Source organism: Cynocephalus volans, chromosome 18 (assembly GCF_027409185.1).
Source record: "Cynocephalus volans isolate mCynVol1 chromosome 18, mCynVol1.pri, whole genome shotgun sequence".
NCBI classification, from domain to species: domain Eukaryota; kingdom Metazoa; phylum Chordata; class Mammalia; order Dermoptera; family Cynocephalidae; genus Cynocephalus; species Cynocephalus volans.
This window is the reverse complement of record NC_084477.1, coordinates 5,482,025-5,497,944: the sequence shown is the minus strand read 5'-3', so window position 1 is coordinate 5,497,944 and position 15,920 is coordinate 5,482,025. Positions and strand designations below refer to the sequence as shown.

Below are 15,920 nucleotides of genomic sequence, written 5' to 3'. Positions count from 1 at the left end.
ATGCCACGTTTGGGCACAGGTAAAGCTGCGTTCTGGGAAGCCCAGCAGTATTCTAGGACTTCACACGTGCTCTCCCGGGGGAGAGGGTCCTGCCCCTGATGCCGGGTCTCCAGCTCAGGAGGGCCAAGGGCACGACTCAGCTCCTCTTTCCAGGTACGGCTGGTCCCTCGACGCCGAGCAAGATCTTGCATCCAAGCGTGAGAGTCTTCCTGCGTCGCTACTGTATAAATGATAATGATCCCCCCACCCCTGATCATGGAGGAGGAAAGTAAGTTTCCTTCTGGTGGAACCCAGGGCATCGCTGCTTTGGGAAGCCCTGTCTGCCCCCACCCCACCCCATCACGCTGTGAGGGAGGCCGGGTGCTCCTGAGAGCTGGTCACCCCACTGAGGATGGGCCAGACAGAAGCGTCCCTGCGCTCGGATGGGCCCCATGGAAGACGCAGAGATGTGAGAACAGCCTTTTTCCTTGAAAAGCAGACAGGCCGCTGCCTGCACATTTAAATTGTCAGGCAGAAAGCGTCAGCATTAGCAGTTGAGCTCTCTGTGGTGGCTTTTCCCCTCCAATTATGTCCTGGGTGTGGAGACTGCCACAGGCTAAGAGCTACCAAGCTAGTGGCCCATTGGCTTCCTGCTTGCTTGAAACGAATGGAACAGAAACGTGATCAATAAATGACACCATTAAGACTTGATGGCTAGAAGGCGCCAAGAGTGGCCATTCTCCATGTGGTCCCTTGCCCTGTGTTTGGATCAAATGGGATAACAGTGCTGTGGACTGATGGGTTCAGTATGTGGTTTTGGGCTCCTGAAAAGGGATGGCTGCCTTATCCAGGGCGATGGGCAAAGCCAAGCCTGCTCTGGCAGCACAGAAAGCAGGCCACTGGCAGGCCACACTGGCTCGGCCACCAGAGAGAGGGCCAGTTCCTGCCTAGACCTTCCTCTTGGAGCCGCAGAACCTACTTTGCGAACTCTGCTCTCCAAGGCGGCAGCAGTTACCTGGGGGGAGGCAGATCCCACCCAGACCAACCGGATCAAGTGCCCGGTGTGAGCCCAGCACGAGAGCGGGAAGTCAGCTGCTCGGGGGGTTCGCACAGAAGCACCCATGCGGTGAGGGGTGACATCCCTGCGGAACACTGACCCTCACTCGCTTCACGGCTCAAGAGCTAAGGATGGATTTGAATTCGACTCACTTTTCAAACCAAGCAGTCCCTCTCGGGACTCCCTTTAATAAACATTCCCCTCCTTTTGGGGGTTCGGCCCCTATTCTGTCACTCCTCATAGAGCCGAGAAGTCAATGACAAGCTTGGAAAAGGTAGAAACTACAACAAACCCAAACCCACATGTTTAAAAACAACTCAGAATTCAAACAAAAGGGACTTTTTAAAGGACATGCTTTTCTGTTGCAGCTCTTTCAAGGCCTATTATGAATACTGGGAAAACAGATTTTTTTTTAATTAAAGCTATTTTTGGAAAAGTCCCCAATACTACGCAACCCAGCCTAAACTCTGTTAATAGATGTTTCATGACCATCAATTAGAAAAGATTTCTTGGGGTGTCCATTAGACACATAGTTGTCTTGTCTTTTCCATGGTCATTATGACTCTCCTTTCTGATGTCCCAAGTTCCTGTCCTCAGCCAGCCACAGCTGCAGCTACCGCCACGGACAACAGGTAGCACTGACCGAGCCCCGGGGCTTCCTGCTGCACGTTGAATCTCTAATTGAAGGTTCACTATGCTCCTATGACGTACATGCCAGCACTGTCATCCCCAGTTTACAGATGAGAAAATGAAGCTGGGAGGTTAAATAAACTTACACAAAGTCACACAAGTAAGTGGTAGAGCCTGGAGTCACATCCCGGCAATGCCCAGGTGTTCTTAACAACTGTTATTGGTGGGTTAATTCATTAAGTCAACCCGCCAAACCAAGCAGCCCTTGGTAAACACTTCTAAAGTGTCAAGACTAAGGTAGATACTGGGAATACATTAAGAATCACAAATGTCCCTCTCCTCAGGGGGTTCCCAGCCAGTTGAAGAGAGACCAACTTGGAAAAACACAGGTGCTGAATTCCAACAGGGTACTGCGAAGGCACAAAGAGGGACGGCTGACACAGCACGTGTGAGCTCTGAGAGGGCCGGGGCCTGCTCGCAAGGCAGCAGCGTCTGCTGAGCGCTTACCACATGCCAGGCGTGGTGCTGAGAGATCATCACTTATCAGCTTTAGTGCTCACAGCAATTCCACGAGGCACGAACTAATTATCATCCCCACTTTAAGGATGAGGAAACTGAGGCATAGACAGGATAAATGACTAGTTCAAGGTCGCTTGGCTGGCAAGTTGGGCTGTGAAGGGATGAGTGGGGTGGGCTGGCAGGGCAGGGCCTTCCCACATGGGGCAGCGCTGCAAAGCTATGGTGCGCTGGACCAGGGGCTGCAGGCTGCTCAGAGATAATGCTGGACGCAACAAAGCCTTGTAGCCAAACTAACAAATACTCGTGTGGACTTTGTCCTGCAGGCAGTGGTGGTGCAATTTGCTGAGAGAAGATGGGAGGAGGGAAAATATTTGCAAAATATACATCTGACAAAGGATTAATATCCAGAATATATAAGGAACTCAAACAACTTTACAAGAAGAAAACAAGCAACCCAATTAAAAAATGGGCAAAAGAGCTAAGTAGGCATTTCTCTAAGGAAGATATCCAAATGGCCAACAGACATATGAAAAAATGCTCAACATCACTCAGCATCCGGGAAATGCAAATCAAAACCACACTGAGATACCATCTAACCCCAGTTAGGATGGCTAAAATCCAAAAGACTATGAACGATAAATGCTGGCGAGGCTGCGGAGAAAAAGGAACTCTCATACATTGTTGGTGGGACTGCAAAATGGTGCAGCCTCTATGGAAAATGGTATGGAGGTTCCTCAAACAATTGCAGATAGATCTACCATACGACCCAGCTATCCCACTGTTGGGAATATACCCAGAGGAATGGAAATCATCAAGTCGAAGGTATACCTGTTCCCCAATGTTCATCGCAGCACTCTTTACAATAGCCAAGAGTTGGAACCAGCCCAAATGCCCATCATCAGATGAGTGGATACGGAAAATGTGGTACATCTACACAATGGAATACTACTCAGCTATAAAAACGAATGAAATACTGCCATTTGCAACAACATGGATGGACCTTGAGAGAATTATATTAAGTGAAACAAGTCAGGCACAGAAAGAGAAATACCACATGTTCTCACTTATTGGTGGGAGCTAAAAATTAATATATAAATTCACACACACACATACACACACACACACACAAACGGGGGGGGGGGGGAAGAAGATATAACAACCACAATTATTTGAAGTTGATACGACAAGCAAACAGAAAGGACATTGTTGGGGGGGAGGGGGGAGGGAGAAGGGAGGGAGGTTTTGGTGATGGGGAGCAATAATCAGCTACAATGTATATCGACAAAATAAAATAAAAAATAAAAAAATAAAAAAATAAAAAAATAAAAAATAAAATAAAAATAAATAAAAATAAAAAAAAAGAAGATGGGAGGAGGGACAAGCCTCAGGTAGAAATTCCGGGGTCGGGATGAGTCTGGGGTACCTGTGGGACATGCAGTTATGCAGCTTCGGGCCTAGGGAGGGCCAGGCTGGAGTGCCAGCTGTGCGGGCCAAATGTGCTGGGAGGTGAGGCCGTGAACCTGAGCCAGGATTTGCCCTGGGAAAAGGCTGGCAGAGATTTTCAACTGGGGGCAATCTGTTAAAAGGGCAGCTATCTGAGTCCCGACCACTTACTGGCTGAGAACCTTGCTGGCATGAAAGGGAAGTGGGTCTGGGTCAGGGCTGTGGGGGGCCGGCACGTTTGACAGCTGGCAGACGACTGGAAGCCAGCAAGACACGGAGATGGATGACCCAGGAGAAAAGCTGAACCTGGAGGTCCAGGCAGGGAGGAGAGCTGTCTCTGTGCGCAATGATGCCCAGCGGGGGAGGGTGGCAAGAGGGGCGCAGATGTGGCAGCCAGTGGAGCCGGCGGGGAGGGCCCTGGAGGAGTCAGGACAAACCCTCAAGGCAGAGGGTAGCTGCCCAAGAAACGAAGGCACCGTGGCAGAGCCTGGGACCCTCCTCGCTGAGGCGAGAGGGAGGCAGGCGCAGGGGTGAGCAGCTGAGCACATCAGCCTCTGCGTCCCACAGGGAGAGGGCAGGGCTGGGTGCTGGGAAAGGGGCAGGGACAGATCTGCCAAGCAGAGGGGCGCCCCCTGGGCAGACACAGGCCCCTGACTTCCTCTGCACGGTGGCTCCCGTCCTCCTGAAGCCCACTCAGCCGCCCGCCCTCCCCTTCCAGGGCTGCCCTCTGCCTGCCCTCTGCCTGCGTGGTAGCCTCACGGGGCTGGGTGCTTCTTTTCCGTGTTCAGGTCTTGGCTTAATTGCCGTTTGGAGGGATTGTGATTTATTGTTCTGTTGGGGGCTCTTTCTTTGCTTTTTCCTCTACGGGGCATTCACTAGGGAAAGGAGCAAGTGGGCTGTCATCATGGGGCCTGGGAGTCTGCTTAGGCAGCGACCCCTCCTGCAAGGCGTCCCCGAGAACCTACAAGCACACAGCAGGAGAGACAGAATCACCAGATGTCAGAGCTCAGCCCCTAATTCAGACCTTTCTTTCCCCAGGCCTGTATCTCATCTCTGCAACGGCAGGGATTATTCCATCCTGTCCTGGGGATGCCCCCCCCACCATGTAGTTGGTGTGTGCACCTGCTGTCATGGTGTCCAAGGGAGCAGTGAGGTCATCCCTTTGCCTGTGAAGCACTGTCCTCCCCCGCCCTCACAGGGCACAGTGGGGTCAGCCGGTCCATGAGGAAGGACACTTCCAGAAAGCTCTGCACCCAGGGCTGGTGTCCCTTCCTAATCTCGTGCATGAGGCTCACATCCTTCAGAACCTGCAGGTGCACAAACACCGCCCCGGCAGGACTGGAGACTCTGGGGGGAGATCAGCTGCCCCAGGCTGAGGTAGTGTGGTCAGCATGGTCTCCCCTTCTGTGCAAAGGCATCACCAGGAATTTCAGGCGTGTAAGGGGCAGCAGTTACCATGGGAACAAACAGGCCCGGGTTTCTAAAGGCACAGCTGCAGATAAAATCTCAGGGGACTCACTGTATGCTGGGCCGGGGCAGATCTCTATTGGGCCAACAGTGATTCTCTTAGCCACACCCGCAAGCATTATCAGAACCAGCATTTTATAAAACGATGCAAGACTTCAAGATAAGACGGAGCAAGTGGTGAAATACAAAACAACTTTATAAAGCTGAGTGGGCTGGGGAAAATATCTTATGCAAAACAGAAGTGGTGCAAGCTGCCAGCTCTGGTCCTCCGCTTCAGACATTCATTTGCTATGAATACTGTGAAAGCAAGTGAATACATATATTTAAATTTTTTTATGTTGTATGTGATACATACAAAATATATGCAGTGCATAAATAAGTTACGAGGTATAATAACCACACGAACGCTTGTGAACCCAGTACCAGTACCTGGGCCACCAGCCACCAGCGAGGGCTGCCTGCTCCGGGCCAGCCCCCTGTTCTCCGCCAGGGGTGGCCGATAGCCTCAGGCAACTATGTTTTTCTGTTAGAGGTTTTAGTTTCACAACAATTCCACCTGGGAGCTTCCTACAGACAACTGTGGGGTTTTGGGGGGGGGGGGGGTTGTGGTTTTTGGTTGTGGTAATAACATGTCTTTTCTTCTGCAATGTTTCCAGACCAGAGCCCTTCCTCTGTGGTCACTCTGACTACAGTAAAGCTTCTCCTTCCTCTTCTGAGAAAAGTGCTCTCAAAATGCTCAGACCCACAATTTCCCTGGGAGAGGGGGCCTCCTCATGGAAATGAAGACATTTTTTCTAACGACAGATGGATTTAAAAGGTGCAAATATTTTATCTGTAAAATATGCACTCAGTTTTCTACTGTTCCCAGTAGTACACTCTAATAATTACTGAGCATTTAGTAAGTGCCCAGGATTGTAAGCACTGTCCATTCATTAGCTCATTTAATCCTCAGAGCGATACTACTCGGTAGGTGTGATTATCATGTGCATTCTGTGCACGAGGAAAGCGAGGCACAGAGAAGTGAGTCATTTGTCCGAGCTCAGCTCATACTTGGGAAAAAAAAAAAAGGGGTAGAGCCAGGATTGCTGAAGTCACCGACGACACCCGAGGGCCACGTGCTACTCATTGGTCTCCTCTGACTCTCCCTCCCCTCCCCCTTGGCCCCGCCTGCCCAGGCACCTCTTCCTGTGCCATCAGACCTTCCAGGGCTAGTGTCACTCAGGGCTGGGCTCAGCTCTCTCCTCACCTGTGACATTCTGCCAGCGCGTGACTTTTTCTTATCTGTACTTCTGGCCCCAAGCGGAGAGGCTGAGGACCGCCAGCACCTAACTTCTGCCTCAAGCCTCTTCCCAGCATTTCCAGGCCACCTCCAACTGGTCACGTGACTCACTGGACTCATCTCCCCTGCTTCCCCCACCTCCCGTGTCCCTCTCACATGTGTGGGACCATCTTCAGTCACCAGTCCCCAAGGTCTTTCTTGCCACCTGCCTCTGCTTCATCGGTCACATGGCTGAGTCCCCTGCAGACCCTCCATCCTGGCCAGCGCTCCTCCCCCACACTCCTTCCACGTGGCCCCTCCAATACACACTCCCCGCAGCAGCCAGACTAGAAGGATCTTTCTGAAACAAACCTCTGATCATGTCTCCGTTTGATGGCTACCTGCAGCTCTAAGTATAAGTGAGGCCAAGCTCCTTTGCAATGGTGACAAGGTCCGTCACTCTGGCCCCTCCCACTATCCCCCGGCATCCAAGCCACTCCAAACCACTCTGCAGACATGCGCTCATGCCGTGCCCGCCGCCTGCAATGCCTTTCTCCTAGTTCTCGTGGCTGATTCCTCCTGGTCTGTTAATGCTCAGCCTGATTGTCCTGTCCTTGCAGAGCTCCCCCCCTCTGCACTTCCCTGCGGCCGGCCGTCCACATGGCCACAGTTAGGGCTTGTCTGTCTCTCCCACCCAACAACGAATGTCCTGAGTGCGGGACCAGGATCTTGCTCAGCGCTCCATCTCCAGCACTTGGCAAGGGGCCTGACGTTCAGACCCTTGGAATGAACAAATGACTTCCAAATGCACAGTGTTTATACTAAACATAAGACCTGTAATTTCAGCTATAGTACATGTACATTAGCTTAAGTACACTATTTAAGTACATATAGAAACATATACATTATTTTAAGTACACTAGTGGAACTTGCCATTTAATTAAAAGAATCCCCAGAATAGGTGAAGAGTGCTGGACTTTGGAGAAGGGGACACGGGTTCACAGTCCTGTCACGCACTAGCTATTTTACCTCAGGCCAGAGGTTTGAACTCGCTCGGCCTCAGGTTCTCCATTTGTAAAACTGAGAAAATAGCTCCAGACCTCCTGAATCAGACACTGTGGGGGTGGGGCCCACAGTATGTGTTTTAATAAGTCCTCTGGGTGATTCTGAACAAGTCACAGTGTGAGAGCCACTGGTAGATTATAATTCACAGTATCAAGCACACATACAAAATGATTCTTCTGGAGAATAATTTTGATCATCAAAACAACCAACTGTCTAAATGAAAGCTTAGTCTGCTCCTAAAATGTTTTGGCGTCAGTCATGAGAACTTGAGCAGATCTTGTGATCACTCTGAATCTCAGTTTCCTCACCTGTGAAATGAGAGGAGAGGCCGGAACTGGGGTCGACAAACTTCAGACCACAGGCCAAATCCAACCTGGCCCACTGCCTGTTTTTGTACGATCTGCCAGTTGAGAATGACTTGGACATTTTTAAATGATTGGGAGAAAAAAATCAAAAGGAGAACAGTATGTGAACACTGCATGAAATTCAACTTTCAGTGCCCCTAAATAACCTTTCATTGAAACAGTTGTGCTCTTTCATTCACGTACTGTCTATGGCTGCTTCTGCACACAGCCCAGTAGTACGAAAGAGACCACATGGCCATACTTATTACCTGACCTTTTAGAGAAAAAGTTGGCCAGCCTCAGTGCTAGAAGGTGACTAAGTCCTCTCCCAGTTCCACATTTCTACAATACCATGACTTCACAGAATATTACCACGTTCCTATCTTCAAATATCATCAGATATATCGTCTTAGCAATACACGTAGGTCACCTAAGCTGAAGTCATGAAAACCCAATTACCCTAATTACTATTCTAGGTAATTAATTTTGGTGAACAAACCATGCTAATTTAAAGCTGTCTACTTTGATCCCATGCTTAAAAACCGCTGTCACATTTTTCGTAATTCCATTTCATGTTGTCACACAGAATTGCCGGAACAAGCAGTGTGCTCAGGAATCTGGAGCACATTCTAGCCTGCTGACCTCACTGAGAAAGTTAGGGCACTTTCAGTGGCTGGTTTGCTATTTAAATTTCCTTTGCCCAAATCTACCCAATTCAATAATGATTTCATTCAATAGAGTAATTCATCCTGAGGCTCATGCAATTCTGGGGGGAGTTTACACCTTCAAAAAACAGAATTTGGGGCCGAGCCTGTGGCGCACTTGGTAGAGTGCTGCGCTGGCAGCGCGGCGACGCTCCCGCCGCGGGTTCGGATCCTATATAGGACTGACCGGTGCACTCACTGGCTGAGTGCCGGTCACGAAAAAACGACAAAAAAAAAAAAAAAAAAAAAAAAAAAACAGAATTTGAGTTCCTATACTGCTCCTTTAATTTCTCATTCTCTCAAATTCTTTATTAGTCTTAGCTGTGAGCAGACGTGGAACAGAAGGAGCCTGGGGGCAGTGATGGGGGAAAGACCCCTGCTCTTTTCCATAAAATAATCATGTCATGTTAGAGCTGAGAGGCACCTTAGAGTTCATTCAGTTCAGCACATCATGTCGAAACTGTGGCCCAGAGAGTACAGATGACTTGCCCAATGTCACACAGCCTGTCTGCAGTAAATCTAGGGCTGGAACCCACATCCCTTGACTACAAATCCAATGACCTTTGCAACATTTCAAAATCCTTTTTTAAAAGGCCTGGAAAAGGCTTCTCTTCCATACTAAAACATAAGGATTTAGGGAAAAGGCTTTGAGAAAGGTAACACTCTGAGCAACTTTCTGGGAAACAGCTGACACAGGCTCATTTTCTGAGGCCCAGGGGCGTGACAAAAGAGGAAATCCTTAGACCAGTGCTTTTCCAACCAGCTCAATGAGGAGAACCAGCTTTGGTTTAATTTTTTCTTCTTTTTCAATTTTCAATCTTTCGTAGACTGATGGTTGTATGTATAATAAAAATGAGTTAGCACTGTCTAATTGCTATAAAAGTTTCTAAACACTCTCAGTGTCAGTTCTTATCTTGTATACAAGCAGTTCGCGGACTGGCCCTGGTCTGGAAACCACACTCTGAGCAGCACTGACCTGGCGCACAAAGTGGTGTTGGCACGAAGGATGCAGACACGGGAGGCCAGAAGCTCTAAAGACCACCTTGGGAAACTTGTTGCTGGCAGGCTCCCACAGTGCCACTCAATGACCTCTCACTGAACAGACAACTGGCCAAGGCGACACAGCACCACCGCTTCCAGCAGTCCCTGAAGCCTCTGACAGTGTCACCGGGGACTTCTCTTGGACCAACTGTCTAAAACAGTGCTTTTACTGGAAGGGAGGCCCAGTTTCACCTTAGGGCAATTGGGACCATCTGTTGCATAACTGCCTTGTAACCTTAAAGTGTAAATGCTATCTGACCAGGGCTGAGCCTGTCATACCTTTGGAAGACTGGGTGTGAATAAATGATCCTGACATCATGAAACAAAGGGACAGGAGTTGACATGTCAAAAATCTTAGACTTTGAAGCCTAGAAGGCCATTTGCCTCAAGCCTGAGTTACCTTAACCAGCTATTTTTTAAGCACAAGCAGAGCTGTGGTGAGTGCGGCCCCACCGTGCAAAGAGAAATGGGAACTGTTGAAAATCTGAATCTTTGCAGAGTAGAATCCAGGCTGCACCCGGCTCAAGGCCATACCAGCAGGAAAAGCCCACATTGTCTCTCATACCACACCCGACCTCACTCTAAACCCAAGCACCACTCCTTCAAAAACAGTTTATTTGGAAATAATGTCAAATTTATAAAAAATTGCAAGAATAGTACAAAGAATACCCAAATCCCCTTAATCCAAATTCACCTATGGTGATCATTTTGTCCCATTTGATGTATTACACACATTCTGCCTTACTGCTTCCCTCTCTATCTCTCTGTGTATATAATTTTTTTTTCTCAACCATTTGAGAGTAAGCTGCGTACACCATTGTGCCTTTCTCCTAGACGTTGCAGTGTGCATTTCCAAAGGAAAAAGATATTCTCTTATGGAACCATAGTATATTATCAACTACAGTAAATTTAATATTGATATAATGGTTTTAACCTACCACATTCCAGTTTTGTCAAGTGACCCAGTAATGTCCCTTCCCCCCTCCACAATAGATCCTTTGCATTCAGTTGTCATGTTTCTTTAGACTTCTTTAATGTGGGACAATTAATGGCCAGTTTTATTTTGATGAATGCTATTTGCAACTAAAGCAACAATAGTCTTAAAGGAAGATATGGAACGATCAGGCACGTGGGGGTCCTGCTCGGTTGCCACCTCGGGTTTTTGCCGCCCAGTGCTGTGTTTTCAGGAAGGTTCTGTTCCGATGAGGTCTTCCTAGCGCTCCAGACTAAAACCCTTCTGCAGTGTATCAAGTTCCACACTACAGTGGGGTCCTACTCTATTTCCTTCACATTTCACCATCCTTGGGGTAGCCAAATTGGTCACAGAGGTGTGATCGAAAAAGAGTGAGCCCACGGCAGCTAAGTAACCAGATTCAATCACTACGGTGCACTTACTGGCACACATCTTAATTAGGTTTTAATGCAAGTAATCTGATAACAACTCCTGGCCATCCACTACAGAACTGTCAATGCCGAAAGCTTTTTATTTAGCTCCTCTTCCATCTATACTAAGGCAGCCTTCCTGCTGACCCTTGTCAAAGAACCCCATCTGCTGGTTGCCACGGTAACTGAAGGCGACCAATTGAGCTGAACAGAGTGACTCAGGAATAAAATCTGCAGCCAAAGGAATTCTGCTAAGAGTAATCAATCATTTAGTAAAAGGGGGTTCTCCACACAGTGATGAGTGCTGGGATAATATGCTGGCATAACTCTTCCAGCTAGAAGGTCCCCGACAGATTGGGGTGATCAGATCTGCTGGAGGGCTCATTTGGTTTCTAGTGGGCTCCAGCAGCAGAAGAGACGGATCCTGCCCAGTTGTGAGCCACTGTGGGGGAGAATGGATGTGCTAAGTCAAGTTCTAAATGTTTGGGCTGCAAAATTTTGAATTTTAAGGAGTGGCAAGAGAACCAGTCTAGGCTTCCAACACTCCCTACTCTCTTTTTTTTAAGTAGCGCTAGTTAACAAAATGCCACATGTAGCCCAGGAAACCACTGTGGCCTTGAGAAAGGTGGCAAAGAAAATGAATATTAAAGATTGCTTTGGAATATGCCAGTTTAGCACATCTCTCTGTAATCAATCAACTTTTAGGTGTTCCAACCAGAAACCCTCTCTGTGCACAAGATGTGCGGTCCTCGAGATAGCAGGAGAGACCTTGGAACTCAGTGCAGAGAGGGGAGAGGCTCCCCACAGGGTGGTCTCAGGAAGGGGTGGGGGTTGTATGTTTCAGCAGGACGTGGTCAGTGTTCCTTATAGAGCAAAATGTGCATCCTTCCTGAATAAGAGGGACAGACAGGAAAGGCAGGCAGGGGCCTTCCTCGGGGCTGCTCCAGGTGACAGCAGGCAGCACAGGGCAGCTTCACTCTTGGTGAGCACCTGCTGTGTAGACCAGGAAACCCCTGAGGGCAACAGTGCCCAGATTTTAAAAAGAAAAAAAAAAAAAAAAAAAAAGAAAGAAAGAAACAGCCCTCCCCCCCCATGCTAAATCAACCGTACAGCGTTTAATCCCTGAATGCTAGTTCCTCGGTTGTGCTGGGAGAAGCAAGGGTCGGCGGCGGTGGAAGCGACTGTCCTGGCAGCGATCACGACAGGAGGGGCGGGGGCCCGCGTGTTTGGGGGTAGCCTGCTCCTGTCTTCCCGGGCTGCCCATGTCCTGCCCCTGTCCTGCTGAGCTGCCCCTCTCTTCCCGGGCTGCCCCTGTCCTCCTGGGCTGCCCCTGTCCTCCCGGGCTGCCCCTGTCCTCCTGGGCTGCCCCTGTCCTCCCGGGCTGCGTGCCCCCATTTAAAGAGGCGGGTGGCAGGACTGTGACATTCTCCCGACCCCTGACCCACGAGGTAGTGGGAGTACCCTGCACCCTAAGCCATCCCCAGAGAGAATTTTCTGCTTCAGAAAGGAGCGAGTGCCAAACAGAAGGCAGATCTTTTTTTCCCCGTGCTAGAGGCTGCCAGTGAAACGCTGCAGCCTCCGCGTGTCCGTGCAGTCCCGCTGCCGAGCCGGGTAGCAGCTGTGCACGCTCAGGACGCGGCCGAGCCTCTCCCGGGTCGCGCCGGGGCTGAAGCGCACACGGGGCAGAGCCCTCCCGGGTCGCGCCGCGTCCCCACCCCACGCCGGGCAATGTGCTTCTGCGGGGGGAGCGCCCCGCAGGCTCCGCGTGCGCCCCCCGCGCGCCAGCACCTGCTCCGGGCAGGAGGCGCCCCTCTCCCCGCGGGCAGGGTGGCCTCGGGCTCCAGCTCCGCCACCGCCCGGCCCGCGCCGTCCCCTCGGTGTCCCGCTGCTCCGCGGAGCTCGAGCCGCGGAGCGGGCGTCCTGCACCTGCACCTTTCCCTGCACCTGCACCTTCCCCTGCACCTGCACCTTCCCCTGCACCTGCACCGCGGCGGGCCCGGGACCCTCCGCGGGGGCTCTTCGGGCCGGTGGACTTTGGCAGAAGGACGGGATTAACCCGAGATGGCAGTTGAGGGAAGGACACGGGTGAAAGCTTCATTAACTCCACGCTCACGTCCCAATCCCCCCTCCCCCGCACCCCCCACAAGCGGAGAGAAAAAAGGTTGATTTCCCCGTGATGGGAAAGGTGGTGCGTGATTGAATTTGCTTCTCGTACCTTTTAATTCCTTATTTGTAAACAAACAAATGAATCATTGTTTGTTGATGATCCTGGAGGACTCAGATTTTAATTAAACAAGAAAAAAAATCTTGGCTAATAGAGGCCAAAGAAATATTACCACCCGTTTTAATTTCTACGTTAGTGACTAAGCTTCTCATGTGACTTATTTGAAACTGGCAAGGATCTTAACGACTCGAAGAAGTGACAATAAAAAGGTGCTAGGTGTGACATTATTTTTCCCCCAAGCTCGTTCAATAACTAAACTGATTTTTAAGATCAATCCTAAAAGATGCCATGGACTTCCTCATTCTGCAAAAATCTTTTCAGTGAGTACAGCTTTATGACACGGTGGTCAGAGGTGAATTCCCTCCCCCTCTCTACTAAGTTACCATTAGTTTCATTTCCAAGCCCTACTTCCAATTCTTTGTCTCTGCCACTCTCCCGATTTCTCCTCCATATTTCAATTCCCAGACACTCTTGAACTTTTGCACACGCTGCCAGCTCGAGCCTGCACAGAATAATCAGTATATTAATTCCACTCAGAGACAGTGAGATTTTTCTAACACAATCTGCCCAACCTGAACTCTTTCCTTCAGAAACACTTTGCCTTTAAAAAGAAACTCCCAGCATGAACCTCATAAGAAGCGACATGTAACAGACAGTGCATGTGGTGCTGGGCATGCAGCTCAGAATTAAAAGAGAATTTCTTACTTTGTTTCTTCAGTGCCATGTGCATAATGTACATGTGGACGAAACTGACATCAGACATTTAAAGCAAAAAAGGGGTGGGGGGAGGGGGATGTGATGGTGGCGGGAAAGAGAGAGAAAATATGTTGATAAAAACAGTAACTTCTGTTAATCTACATTTTTCAGTCACTGTCTTAATTAAGAATGTTAGGAAATATGTTGCAGTTTAATTGCATTGTTTCAAGAAATTCTAAGGCTGACAAATCTGGGACCATGTACACTTGGAAGGTGAAAGGGATTAGAGTGGTAATTTCTCCCAGTTGGTAGACAACAATCAAAAGTATGCTTTCTATAGGGGCCCCCAACCCCACACAGATCCTAAAAGCAGGAGACAAAGAATATCCTACTAACACTTAACATGTTCAGCAAGAAAGAGCTCTGGAAAAAAAAAAAAAAAAGTAAAATGTTTTTAAACCTATACATGAGATAAGTATAAAAATTTAAATACAAAGAATTCAAAATAATTAAATAGTACTTTATCTGATATTTCTCGATAATATTTCATCTTTGCAGAAAATAGTCATTGAGGAAAGAAGTTGGTAACCATCTTCAAATGATTTTCGGATGACCCTGTTTAAGATAATAAAAATCATTTTGCCTGAGCCACAAATACAAAAAAACAACGACAGTTTGAAGACACGTTCAGATTTCTAGACTCTGTGCCCTTTTCTCCTATGGAGCCCAGTTACACATTCTCTAGGTTTCATTTCTCTTTTTGAGGAAGACTTTGTATTGTTATGCAGCAAATAAATTAGAAAGTTTTCATCGCTCAAAGTACCTTTGATAGAAGTTGTAATAGACAGATAGTTTCCTATTTGCTACAGTTGACCTCAGCTAACTCATTTTTAACCTAGATGCTGCATTTCTTACTTGATCCCATTTTTGGCACCTTTTGCATTTGGGGTCACCGCCTGTGGGAAAGGAGGTGTTGACGGATGCTAAAGGAGGTGTACTCTGCTCCCATAATGTGCAGGCACTACTAATCAGCTACTCTCACTCACCTAAACTCACTACTTAATTCAAACTGGTTTGATGACTTGGTCAGACCAATTCTTTACTGAATCAACTAGCCATTTTATTTTCCATTAATCACAATGTATGATATACCTGGAGCCTCAGTTAGTTATCTATCCCAGTGAGGAGGCGGACCTAGTTTTTGTAGCAGCTGAAGATACTGGGTTACATGTGCAATGGCCCTGAAAAGACAACAGAACCAGATCTGTTTGCCCTACAATGTAGCTGCAGTGTCCAAAGAGCTTTCCTAAGAGAACAAACTGGACAGATCTGTTCTCAGCTGGGAAGTTCACAGTTTCTTCTGCCGACAGCCTCTCAAAATAAGAATGGCCTGAGAGCTTGACCACAGGTGAAATCCTGCCAGTGTGCTGCAAATATCACAGGGTTTCAATTCCCAAACTTATATTTCAATTTTGTTATAGGAAAATAGAATCCTGAGGTCTCAAATTGCTGAATAAATAGCACGTGTGACCTAATAGTCCAATAAGCTCACTGCTATGGGATTAGTATCATACATATTTTAGTGCCACACACGAGGTCCACAATAGCGAAAGGACACCTCTCTCAGGTGCTCAACGCCTGGGACAACACAAAACTCTCAGCTGACTTACTAAGAAAGATTTTGCATCTGCTGGGGCTTCTGGGAACTGTGGTGGGTGGACATATCCCCCAGCAGCTGGGCAACCTCCCCCAAAATGGCCTTTGTCAGGAGGCACTGAAGGTCCTTTGGTGCCCTGTGCCTGGACCCTGCGGAGGCTGTGGCAGAGGACACGGAGGAGGACGGCTGCATTATTCATTAGCAAATTAGGGAGAGACAGAAGAGTTCAGGCGGACACAGAGGCAGGCGGAGAGTCCTCACGAGCATAATTATAAGTGGCAAAGTTCTGAGTCGATTCTCAGAGTTCAGAGAACATTAAAAGAAGAATGCATCATACCGGGGGAAAGGGAAGCAGTCCCCGCCCGAGGGCCCAACTGCCTTTCCAGCAGCGGCAAGGCTGTTCCTGGGCTCGCAGGAACATTTGTTCCATTACACAATCTCCTGAAGCCATTT

At 48.6% G+C, this 15,920-nt stretch overlaps 1 protein-coding gene across 1 annotated transcript in view; it reads right to left on the bottom strand.

The window, feature by feature from the left end:
- Window positions 1-15,920, bottom strand: part of SDCCAG8 (SHH signaling and ciliogenesis regulator SDCCAG8) — a 209,818-nt gene that overhangs the window by 10,305 nt on the left and 183,593 nt on the right. The gene's annotated exons all lie outside the window — the stretch shown is intronic.